This window comes from Ctenocephalides felis, unplaced genomic scaffold (assembly GCF_003426905.1).
Source record: "Ctenocephalides felis isolate EL2017-DRISC unplaced genomic scaffold, ASM342690v1 CF-g0.4_SCAFFOLD_01604, whole genome shotgun sequence".
Classification (NCBI taxonomy): Eukaryota; Metazoa; Arthropoda; class Insecta; order Siphonaptera; family Pulicidae; genus Ctenocephalides; species Ctenocephalides felis.
Genome location: NW_020537758.1, coordinates 9,272,021 through 9,285,576, shown reverse-complemented (window position 1 = coordinate 9,285,576; position 13,556 = coordinate 9,272,021).

The window sequence follows — 13,556 nt, the reverse complement described above, 5'->3', positions numbered from 1 at the left end:
TTAATATAACACGTATAGTTATTTATGAAAAAAACATACAATATTAAAATAAAATTAAAAAAATATATATATAAAGATACTTGTGATCGTATCATGGTAAATGTTTGAATCAAATTTTCAAATGTTTTCAAAATTTTGATTCAAATGTTTGCCATGATTTGGTCACAAGTACTTTCATAAATTTTATTTAATTTATTTGAATACTGAATTTTTTTTTATATATATATATAACTATGTATTATATTAATTAGTGTTCTCATCACCCCTTTGTTTTGATTTGATTATTTGTATGCATTGAAGATGTGTCAAATCGAAACTCGAAACCTATTCTATTATAATAAAGATTTACATTTTTCATTATTGAATTCTCTAAATTGTTGCAAAAAATGCCCAAAAACCTTTCATCGTATATCTTTAAATACCTGAAAACACATGTGTGTATATATACATACATATATACATATATATATATACACATATAAACATAAATAAATACATAAGCATATACATAAAAATGATAAAACTAAATAAAAATATCCTAGCTATTTCAATGTAAATAAAACAAATTCAACAAGTAACAATGCCACACGATCGAATGAAGAACTCTCTGCAACATCGAAATAAATAAAAACCAAAACGCCACAAAGAAACCAACCAAAAAATGACAAAAACCAGAAAAAAAACAAGAAAATAATTGCACATCAGCCCTACATAAAAATCATCGTCATAGGCTATGAAAATTATTTATTTATTTCAGTGAAAAAATAAATAATATAACTTCCATAAGTTGAAAATAAAAAAAATCCTACCTTTGCAGCATCTTCGCCCATTCTCTTCAATATTATAAATATCTGCAAAATCTGCATCTCTCTGCAAACTAGAAGTGATGTGGGCTCGAAGTGATAAGATCATATCAAAGTGATAAGATCATATCAAAATCTGAAAATAATGAAAAATATAACATTAGATTTGATGGAAAATAATAACTATTTATATATTTATTATAATTTTATATTAATTAAGTCATATAAAATAATAAATAGATGATGGAATTATGTCATTATATCTTTATTTTAAAAAAATATTCATCTAGATGATATGAAATAATTCCATTTTATATTTATTGTTTTATGTAACTTGAAAATAATATGTAACTAGTTGGTTTGATATTTAGCCTTGAGGCAAATTACATGAACTTCCCGATATGTGTAAATAATCGACTTGATCAAAAAAATGTGTAAATAATATACTTCATCAATCCTACTTTAAAAAAAAAACGATAATAATTTTAGCAAAGTTTGACGAATTTTTAAAATTAAACTACTTGTTGTAAGGCCGTAATATTACAGTAAGTTCTATAAGACTATGATGTATATCGACAAAAAAAGTTCCATGAAAATCGGCTTAAATTTTTTTTTAACAGTTAATTACAAGAAAACGGCTCGGTAGATTTTCACCTAAAACTAATCAGTATCATTCCCAACCAATATCTTTCGAACAGTTTTTGATTTTTCAAAATCGGTTCGGTAGGATGAGCTTAAATGTGGACGAAAATTTAACACTTTTTTTCAACATTTAATTACAAGAAAACGGCTCGGTAGATTTTCACCTAAAATTAATCAGCATCATTCCCAAATGATATCTTTCGAACAGTTTTTGATTTTTCAAAATCGGTTCGGTAGGATGAGCTTAAATGTGGACGAAAATTTAACACTTTTATTCAACAGTTAATTACAAGAAAACGGCTCGGTAGATTTTCACCTAAAATTAATCAGCATCATTCCCAAATGATATCTTTCGAACAGTTTTTGATTTTTCAAAATCGGTTCGGTAGGATGAGCTTAAATGTGGACGAAAATTTAACACTTTTTTTCAACATTTAATTACAAGAAAACGGCTCGGTAGATTTTCACCTAAATTAATCAGCATCATTCCCAAATGATATCTTTCGAACAGTTTTTGATTTTTCAAAATCGGTTCGGTAGGATGAGCTTAAATGTGGACGAAAATTTAACACTTTTTTTCAACAGTTAATTACAAGAAAACAGCTCGGTAGATTTTCACCTAAAATTAATCAGCATCATTCCCAAATGATATCTTTCGAACAGTTTTTGATTTTTCAAAATCGGTTCGGTAGGATGAGCTTAAATGTGGACGAAAATTTAGCACTTTTTTTCAACAGTTAATTACAAGAAAACGGCTCGGTAGATTTTCACCTAAAATTAATCAGCATCATTCCCAAATGATATCTTTCGAACAGTTTTTGATTTTTTAAAATCGGTTCGGTAGGATGAGCTTAAATGTGGACGAAAAGTTTAACACTTTTTTTCAAATTGCAAAGAAACGGCTTGGCAGATCGTCACACAAAACTGACAAACGAAAGTCCTCACCAAAATACATCAAATAGCTTTTAAATTTCTAAAATCGGCTCAGGCGTTTTTGAGAAAACGTCGATCAAATGTCTAGCTTTGACAAATGCCAAAAAAACAATACCAATTTTTGCAAACTTTGACGAATTTTTAAAGCTTTTTGGGTACTTTTCCAAAATAAATATTACAATTTAAAAATTTTACAAGAAAATTAATTAATTCTAATATTAGATCTAGATAGAATAAAAAATAAGATTTACATATTACAGCTTTGTGGTACAAAATAAACATTGAGAACTTTTTTGAACTTTACTTTAAAAAATATATTTTGCAGGCTAGATTAATTTTATTCAATTTTAAAATTATTAATTTTTCTAACATAATCATTTAATAATTAAATTCATTTGGAAATCTGTTATAAAAACTTATTATTTTAATAAGCATTTCAATACAACACTTTTAATGCATGTAATATTTTTTAATGATGTTTAAATGACTTAATAATCATAAAAATATAAATTATTTAAAGTATAAATTAATCTTAATACATTTTTCTTTTGTATAAAATGGAGTCGATAAGATAATTTATAAAGAAAAAGCTCAGTCAATGCCGTTTGTAGTACAAACTTGTAATTCTAATATATTTTTCATGCACATCTCTTTTACAAATGACAAATACTATTATTAACTTGGTATATTAAACAAAATTGTGAATTTTTAATAATTTACCTGAATTTTCATCATACACTTGTTCACTTTTACACGGTCTTTTTGTACACGGTTTTGATATAACACGGTTTGAAAATTGAATATTTTTAATTTTTTTACACGATTTTATTCCATTTAGCACGATTTGAAATTTTATGTACTTAATTTTTTTTTGGCAAATTTAATTTTTGCAAAGTATGTTTATATCACAAAAAAGTATTTATGAAAGAAAAAATGTGAATAGCACTAATTTAGGGGAATTCCCTTTATGTGCTTACAATAAAATTTACTGGTCAGATTTAAGTAATAACCTATTCTTTTCGTTCACAACATAGTTTTTTATTTCCTGAACTTGTCATACATTTAATTTACATTACTTTTAAGATTAGAGTGCATATCTTTTTTATCATTAATTACTATGGTTGTGAAAATAAGCATTATATATTTGATTTAGTAAAATAAACATGAATTCTTGTTCTTAAAAATTCTTGTTTTTCACTAATTTTAATAGGTTTTAGAGATTAGGAACAAATCACCCATTTTTGTATAAGATCAATGTCTTTTTTACACGTTTTTTTTTTACACGGCTTCTTCTGGAACCAATCTACCGTGTAAAAACAGACTTAGGTGTATATACATTTATAATATTATTATTATTATATATATATATATATATATATATTTACAATATTATATATATATATTTATATTTATAAATAAATTGTTTAATGTATATTAAAATAATTTAATTTTTGTAATTATTTTTGAAATTTTTCAATTCAAATAATTCAAATAATCAGATTGGATGTCAAACTTGTCGAAAGGCATTAAATCCTGGAAAAATTCCCACTTTGTGTCAATTTAACGGGTTTGTATTTCCACCTGTATGGTGTATGGCATCGTGCCTTGAGGCAAATTGCTGGAAATTATCATACCAAACTAAAGTTTTGAAATTGAGGAAAGTATCTGTAAGTATTAGAATATAATCCATTATATACAGGCAGTCATCTTAAAGTGAACAATTTATTTATATATTTATTATAGTATACATTTTATTTGCATTTAAAAGTGTGCCCTTCGACATTTCCACAACAAGGTTATATTGTCTTGAATGAGTAGAGTAATCCAAATATCTTCACAAATCCTCCATTACACCCTAAACAATCATGATTTGATTATACATTCTGTGTAGTTATTCTTATTATTAATAATTATGCAAATATAGAGAAACCTTCAGTTGTCTTACTGTAGGGTCTAATATATACAAAATGTTTTCAGATGAATTAAGTAATTGTTAATATAGTCACTGTATTAATGTAACAGATTTCTGTACTATAAATAATCATTAAACAAAATCAAAAATAAATACAGAATTTTTAATAAAAATGGTAGTTGAACTGACATGACATTTGACTGATAAGACTTGTGAAAAACAATTACACAAGTTTACACAAAGTTTATATAAATATGATTACAATAATGTTTTAACAGTTTATACTTACATTTTAATCGGTATTTATCATATCTTGATGTATTTATTGAAATATTTGCAGTTTTGATACGAACACAATAAAGAATAAGATGTTTTGCATAGTTTCAATTATGTGGCACACTTCACTGCTATCAGTTTACATGAATTTAATTTTGACGTATAAAACTGAAAGAATAACAAAAATTTTGTGGTTATATATTTATACAAATTCAAATTTGTAAAAAAATGTGTGGAAATCGGTTGCCAAAATTGTATTGCAAAGTTATTGTGCCAAGCATATTGTTTTTAATCATTTCTACATAGTGTCATTGTGTGGTTTTAACGAATTTATTTTAAATTGCTTGTTTCTGTTTACTTTGAATCCATACAATTGATTGTTGTGCAGTGATTAATTACTAACGAATAGTGCTTAATTAGTAAGTTAATTACTAACGAATAGAGCTTAATTAGTGATTGTAATTAAGTTTTTTATAGTTTTCAACATATATATGAGGTTTTACTCATGAAGTTTGATTTAAATCCCAATAATTAACAAGTTTGAGACAGGGGTTATGTTTTCTTCCGGAGGCTCTTTCACCCACGGGAGCGCCCCCGCGAGTAGCCTCCAACCAGCATATATAAGGCGGTGCTAATTAACGCGCAGCTCATTAGTGCGTCAGCTCCCGAACAGTGAACATCTCGTAGTGCAAGTACAATAAGTGATCAAAATGAACAATAATTATTTTACAACCAAGTAGTGTTTATAAAGTGTTATAAAGTGTGTTCCGGCATGCAGTTTACACATATTAAAGGTAAGAACTTTTATTCTTTATAATTTTGCTTAATTATTAAGTTTTATTCGCACAACAAGTGACACCGTCTGGTACTGATTTGTAAACAATGTTTACATCTGTAAAAATATCGTAGGCGTGCTTTGTTGTTGATTTGCAATAAATTTATCACATATTATTTATTATTATTGCACTTTTACATAATATTTATTGAGATTTTTGCGTTTTTTCGCTATTCAAATTTTGTGACATTTGCAAAATTCAAGATGGCGGCCATAATCACCAACGGTGGTTTTGTCCTGTTTTAAATAATATAACCGTTTTCACGGCGTATTATTGATGAAAATTCAATAAACTTTGACCTAATGTATCCATTTACATTAAAAAAACTGCACCTGTACAGTTATTTTTTGCAAAAAAGCAACGAAAAATTCTTCGGTCTTGAACCGAAACAAAACGGCGTCAACTGTCAATTGACCAAAGTTTGAAACGCCTTTTTAACATTACAATCGTATTTGCAACGCTAAAACCCAATATAAATCATTTGTATTTCACAAATTTGATTCATTTTCGTATAAAATTTCATATTGTTATTAATATTTATTATTTGCAAATTTTCTGCAAACTATTAACAAGCCATCTAGCGGCGCATTTGCAAAACAAGATGGCGTCCGTGTAACTTCAGTTCATCTGCAAACCATTGCTAATTGATTTAAATACTTAAATTATTATTTATTCAATAATTATAAATACCTATTTATTCAATAATTATACTTATATTTTTTTTTACATATTATTTTCAAGTTACATAAAACAATAAATATAAAATGGAATTATTTCATATCATCTAGATGAATATTTTTTTAAAATAAAGATATAATGACATAATTCCATCATCTATTTATTATTTTATATGACTTAATTAATATAAAATTATAATAAATATATAAATAGTTATTATTTTCCATCAAATCTAATGTTATATTTTTCATTATTTTCAGATTTTGATATGATCTTATCACTTTGATATGATCTTATCACTTCGAGCCCACATCACTTCTAGTTTGCAGAGAGATGCAGATTTTGCAGATATTTATAATATTGAAGAGAATGGGCGAAGATGCTGCAAAGGTAGGATTTTTTTTATTTTCAACTTATGGAAGTTATATTATTTATTTTTTCACTGAAATAAATAAATAATTTTCATAGCCTATGACGATGATTTTTATGTAGGGCTGATGTGCAATTATTTTCTTGTTTTTTTTTCTGGTTTTTGTCATTTTTTGGTTGGTTTCTTTGTGGCGTTTTTGGTTTTTATTTATTTCGATGTTGCAGAGAGTTCTTCATTCGATCGTGTGGCATTGTTACTTGTTGAATTTGTTTTATTTACATTGAAATAGCTAGGATATTTTTATTTAGTTTTTATCATTTTTATGTATATGCTTATGTATTTATTTATGTTTATATGTGTATATATATATATGTATATATGTATGTATATATACACACATGTGTTTTCAGGTATTTAAAGATATACGATGAAAGGTTTTTGGGCATTTTTTGCAACAATTTAGAGAATTCAATAATGAAAAATGTAAATCTTTATTATAATAGAATAGGTTTCGAGTTTCGATTTGACACATCTTCAATGCATACAAATAATCAAATCAAAACAAAGGGGTGATGAGAACACTAATTAATATAATACATAGTTATATATATATATATATATATATATATATATATATAAAAATTCAGTATTCAAATAAATTAAATAAAATTTATGAAAGTACTTGTGACCAAATCATGGCAAACATTTGAATCAAAATTTTGAAAACATTTGAAAATTTGATTCAAACATTTACCATGATACGATCACAAGTATCTTTATATATATATTTTTTTAATTTTATTTTAATATTGTATGTTTTTTTCATAAATAACTATACGTGTTATATTAATTAGTGTTCTTGTTTTTGAGTTTTGAATTGATTATTTGTATGCAGTAAAGATTAGTCAAATTGATATTCGAAACTTATGCTATTATAATGAAAATTTACATTTCTCTTATTTAATTCTTTCAATTATTGGATGGATATCCGAAAACATTTTATTCGTTATATAATATATATTCTCACTCTATGACTTTTTTTTAACTCTAACTACAATCTCTATTACACTATTTGTCTCTGTATTCGAGTTTCTGTATATGTATGGTCTCTTGTTGTTTCTACAACTTCTACTGGAATCTATTATATAATATATTCGTTAATCTTTTGTCATCATTTATATATCAGCGCCATCTAGTCGCCGCCAACCCCATCTCGGCTATATCTGAACTTCTCCTAAATAGTCAACTAATTTGTCATTGTCATTGCCTAAAGTTCCTATCATTGCAATTTCTTTCATCACTTTGTCCCTCATGAATTATTTAATCCCCCTCGATGGGTTGTCACCTTAACGCGGTGGGGGGGTCTAACTAACCAAAAGTTACCAAGAACAACCCACATAATTTGAGCCAATTTTTATATTTGAATTTCGTTTATTTTTCAACTTACTCAATATCAAATATTTCTAACTTTTATTCATTGCTATTGCATTGTTTTAATCAGTAAATTGTACTAAATTTCCACATCTATTATTAACGGTTTCAACACCCAACTTTTCTATGTATTTCATTTCTGTCGCCTATTTCAGGTCTTGAATTGTTTTTCTCTTCTGGATGGAGTTTCGTGCATTTTAAATGCGCGTGCTCTTAAATAATTTATTGAACGTGTGAACCAGTCCAGCAATGGGCGATTCGAAGGTTCCTCGTCGATACAATTCAAGTGCGTTCCACAAAGAACGTATGACGACCTCAACAAGGCAGTTGTCTTTAGACAAGAAACTAAAAAGGATTCCCTCAGTAGCGGCGAGCGAACAGGGAACAGCCCGGCACTGAATCCCCCAGGGGAAATGTAGTGTTCGAGAGGAACCGATCTCTAAGGTCAAGTCTCTCTAATGAGTCGAGTTTGCATGAAAATGCAGCTCTAATGGTGGTAAATTCCATCTAAGGCTAAATGTCACCACATCATATAGTGAACAAGTACCGCGAGGGAAAGGCGATATCGTTCAGGGAAACAATTGAGAACACCCAAACACCTCTTTAAGCTCCTTTCTTTCTTCGGTTTGAACACCGGAGTTTTCTACATTCAATCTATTGCGAATTTTCAATTTTTACGCATTTTACTTATTTTAATTAACGGTTTAACACCGACCTTCCTATACATTTTTCTTTATTTATACCGGTTTGAACACCGACATCTCTTTATTTTTTAAACCGGTTTGAACACCGACTTTGATGTATTTTTTATTTTTTATTTTACCGGTTTAAACACCGATGTTTATTTCTTTTTTTCTTTTTTTCTCTTTTCAAATACCGGTTTAAATACCGAAATTTCCACTTTTTATCCTCACCAATTTTAATACGAAGTTTACCATATGTCTTCCAATTTTATTTCAGGCTTTTATTTATGTCCTATACGTTCACCGTTATTTCCGAATCTTTTTTATACCGGTTTGAAAACCGACATTTCTATATTTTTTCATTTTTTTATACCGGTTTCAACATCAACATTTTTATCTTTCTCTTTTAGTTATAGGTTTCAATACCGAAATCTCTATTTTTTTCAGCTGCCTTCTGTTTCAGCTTTCATAATTTTTCATTTTGTTCCTGAGGTGCGTTTAGCATTGACTGTCTGCTGCAGGCCTTAATTGGCTTGTCAGCGAATGTGGAATTTCGCATATGCGTATTCCAGTTTGGTTCGTGCGACGCACTCTCAACTTAATTTTTTGCTTCCTCCTCCACTTAGCGGTTTCAATACCGAAATCTCTATTTATTTTTTTCAGCTCTGAGGCTATGTCCTCTCAACTTAATTTTTTGCTTGCTCCTCCACTTAACGGTTTCAATACCGAAATCTCTATTTATTTTTTTTCAGCTCTGAGGCTATGTCCTCTCAACTTAATTTTTTGCTTCCTCCTCCACTTAACGGTTTCAATACCGAAATCTCTATTTATTTTTTTTCAGCTCTGAGGCTATGTCCTCTCAACTTAATTTTTTGCTTCCTCCTCCACTTAACGGTTTCAATACCGAAATCTCTATTTATTTTTTTTTCAGCTCTGAGGCTATGTCCTCTCAACTTAATTTTTTGCTTCCTCCTCCACTTAACGGTTTCAATACCGAAATCTCTATTTATTTTTTTTCAGCTCTGAGGCTATGTCCTCTCAACTTAATTTTTTGCTTCCTCCTCCACTTAACGGTTTCAATACCGAAATCTCTATTTATTTTTTTTCAGCTCTGAGGCTATGTCCTCTCAACTTAATTTTTTGCTTCCTCCTCCACTTAACGGTTTCAATACCGAAATCTCTATTTATTTTTTTTTCAGCTCTGAGGCTATGTCCTCTCAACTTAATTTTTTGCTTCCTCCTCCACTTAACGGTTTCAATACCGAAATCTCTATTTATTTTTTTTCAGCTCTGAGGCTATGTCCTCTCAACTTAATTTTTTGCTTCCTCCTCCACTTAACGGTTTCAATACCGAAATCTCTATTTATTTTTTTTTCAGCTCTGAGGCTATGTCCTCTCAACTTAATTTTTTGCTTCCTCCTCCACTTAACGGTTTCAATACCGAAATCTCTATTTATTTTTTTTTCAGCTCTGAGGCTATGTCCTCTCAACTTAATTTTTTGCTTCCTCCTCCACTTAACGGTTTCAATACCGAAATCTCTATTTATTTTTTTTTCAGCTCTGAGGCTATGTCCTCTCAACTTAATTTTTTGCTTCCTCCTCCACTTAACGGTTTCAATACCGAAATCTCTATTTATTTTTTTTTCAGCTCTGAGGCTATGTCCTCTCAACTTAATTTTTTGCTTCCTCCTCCACTTAACGGTTTCAATACCGAAATCTCTATTTATTTTTTTTTCAGCTCTGAGGCTATGTCCTCTCAACTTAATTTTTTGCTTCCTCCTCCACTTAACGGTTTCAATACCGAAATCTCTATTTATTTTTTTTTCAGCTCTGAGGCTATGTCCTCTCAACTTAATTTTTTGCTTCCTCCTCCACTTAACGGTTTCAATACCGAAATCTCTATTTATTTTTTTTTCAGCTCTGAGGCTATGTCCTCTCAACTTAATTTTTTGCTTCCTCCTCCACTTAACGGTTTCAATACCGAAATCTCTATTTATTTTTTTTCAGCTCTGAGGCTATGTCCTCTCAACTTAATTTTTTGCTTCCTCCTCCACTTAACGGTTTCAATACCGAAATCTCTATTTATTTTTTTTTCAGCTCTGAGGCTATGTCCTCTCAACTTAATTTTTTGCTTCCTCCTCCACTTAACGGTTTCAATACCGAAATCTCTATTTATTTTTTTTTCAGCTCTGAGGCTATGTCCTCTCAACTTAATTTTTTGCTTCCTCCTCCACTTAACGGTTTCAATACCGAAATCTCTATTTATTTTTTTTTCAGCTCTGAGGCTATGTCCTCTCAACTTAATTTTTTGCTTCCTCCTCCACTTAACGGTTTCAATACCGAAATCTCTATTTATTTTTTTTCAGCTCTGAGGCTATGTCCTCTCAACTTAATTTTTTGCTTCCTCCTCCACTTAACGGTTTCAATACCGAAATCTCTATTTATTTTTTTTCAGCTCTGAGGCTATGTCCTCTCAACTTAATTTTTTGCTTCCTCCTCCACTTAACGGTTTCAATACCGAAATCTCTATTTATTTTTTTTCAGCTCTGAGGCTATGTCCTCTCAACTTAATTTTTTGCTTCCTCCTCCACTTAACGGTTTCAATACCGAAATCTCTATTTATTTTTTTTTCAGCTCTGAGGCTATGTCCTCTCAACTTAATTTTTTGCTTCCTCCTCCACTTAACGGTTTCAATACCGAAATCTCTATTTATTTTTTTTCAGCTCTGAGGCTATGTCCTCTCAACTTAATTTTTTGCTTCCTCCTCCACTTAACGGTTTCAATACCGAAATCTCTATTTATTTTTTTTTCAGCTCTGAGGCTATGTCCTCTCAACTTAATTTTTTGCTTCCTCCTCCACTTAACGGTTTCAATACCGAAATCTCTATTTATTTTTTTTTCAGCTCTGAGGCTATGTCCTCTCAACTTAATTTTTTGCTTCCTCCTCCACTTAACGGTTTCAATACCGAAATCTCTATTTATTTTTTTTTCAGCTCTGAGGCTATGTCCTCTCAACTTAATTTTTTGCTTCCTCCTCCACTTAACGGTTTCAATACCGAAATCTCTATTTATTTTTTTTTCAGCTCTGAGGCTATGTCCTCTCAACTTAATTTTTTGCTTCCTCCTCCACTTAACGGTTTCAATACCGAAATCTCTATTTATTTTTTTTTCAGCTCTGAGGCTATGTCCTCTCAACTTAATTTTTTGCTTCCTCCTCCACTTAACGGTTTCAATACCGAAATCTCTATTTATTTTTTTTTCAGCTCTGAGGCTATGTCCTCTCAACTTAATTTTTGCTTCCTCCTCCACTTAACGGTTTCAATACCGAAATCTCTATTTATTTTTTTTCAGCTCTGAGGCTATGTCCTCTCAACTTAATTTTTTGCTTCCTCCTCCACTTAACGGTTTCAATACCGAAATCTCTATTTATTTTTTTTTCAGCTCTGAGGCTATGTCCTCTCAACTTAATTTTTGCTTCCTCCTCCACTTAACGGTTTCAATACCGAAATCTCTATTTATTTTTTTTTCAGCTCTGAGGCTATGTCCTCTCAACTTAATTTTTGCTTCCTCCTCCACTTAACGGTTTCAATACCGAAATCTCTATTTATTTTTTTTTCAGCTCTGAGGCTATGTCCTCTCAACTTAATTTTTTGCTTCCTCCTCCACTTAACGGTTTCAATACCGAAATCTCTATTTATTTTTTTTCAGCTCTGAGGCTATGTCCTCTCAACTTAATTTTTTGCTTCCTCCTCCACTTAACGGTTTCAATACCGAAATCTCTATTTATTTTTTTTTCAGCTCTGAGGCTATGTCCTCTCAACTTAATTTTTTGCTTCCTCCTCCACTTAACGGTTTCAATACCGAAATCTCTATTTATTTTTTTTCAGCTCTGAGGCTATGTCCTCTCAACTTAATTTTTTGCTTCCTCCTCCACTTAACGGTTTCAATACCGAAATCTCTATTTATTTTTTTTTCAGCTCTGAGGCTATGTCCTCTCAACTTAATTTTTTGCTTCCTCCTCCACTTAACGGTTTCAATACCGAAATCTCTATTTATTTTTTTTTCAGCTCTGAGGCTATGTCCTCTCAACTTAATTTTTTGCTTCCTCCTCCACTTAACGGTTTCAATACCGAAATCTCTATTTATTTTTTTTCAGCTCTGAGGCTATGTCCTCTCAACTTAATTTTTTGCTTCCTCCTCCACTTAACGGTTTCAATACCGAAATCTCTATTTATTTTTTTTCAGCTCTGAGGCTATGTCCTCTCAACTTAATTTTTTGCTTCCTCCTCCACTTAACGGTTTCAATACCGAAATCTCTATTTATTTTTTTTCAGCTCTGAGGCTATGTCCTCTCAACTTAATTTTTTGCTTCCTCCTCCACTTAACGGTTTCAATACCGAAATCTCTATTTATTTTTTTTCAGCTCTGAGGCTATGTCCTCTCAACTTAATTTTTTGCTTCCTCCTCCACTTAACGGTTTCAATACCGAAATCTCTATTTATTTTTTTTTCAGCTCTGAGGCTATGTCCTCTCAACTTAATTTTTTGCTTCCTCCTCCACTTAACGGTTTCAATACCGAAATCTCTATTTATTTTTTTTCAGCTCTGAGGCTATGTCCTCTCAACTTAATTTTTTGCTTCCTCCTCCACTTAACGGTTTCAATACCGAAATCTCTATTTATTTTTTTTTCAGCTCTGAGGCTATGTCCTCTCAACTTAATTTTTTGCTTCCTCGCTTCCTCCTCCACTTAACGGTTTCAATACCGAAATCTCTATTTATTTTTTTTTCAGCTCTGAGGCTATGTCCTCTCAACTTAATTTTTTGCTTCCTCCTCCACTTAACGGTTTCAATACCGAAATCTCTATTTATTTTTTTTCAGCTCTGAGGCTATGTCCTCTCAACTTAATTTTTTGCTTCCTCCTCCACTTAACGGTTTCAATACCGAAATCTCTATTTATTTATTTTCAGCTCTGAGGCTATGTCCTCTCAACT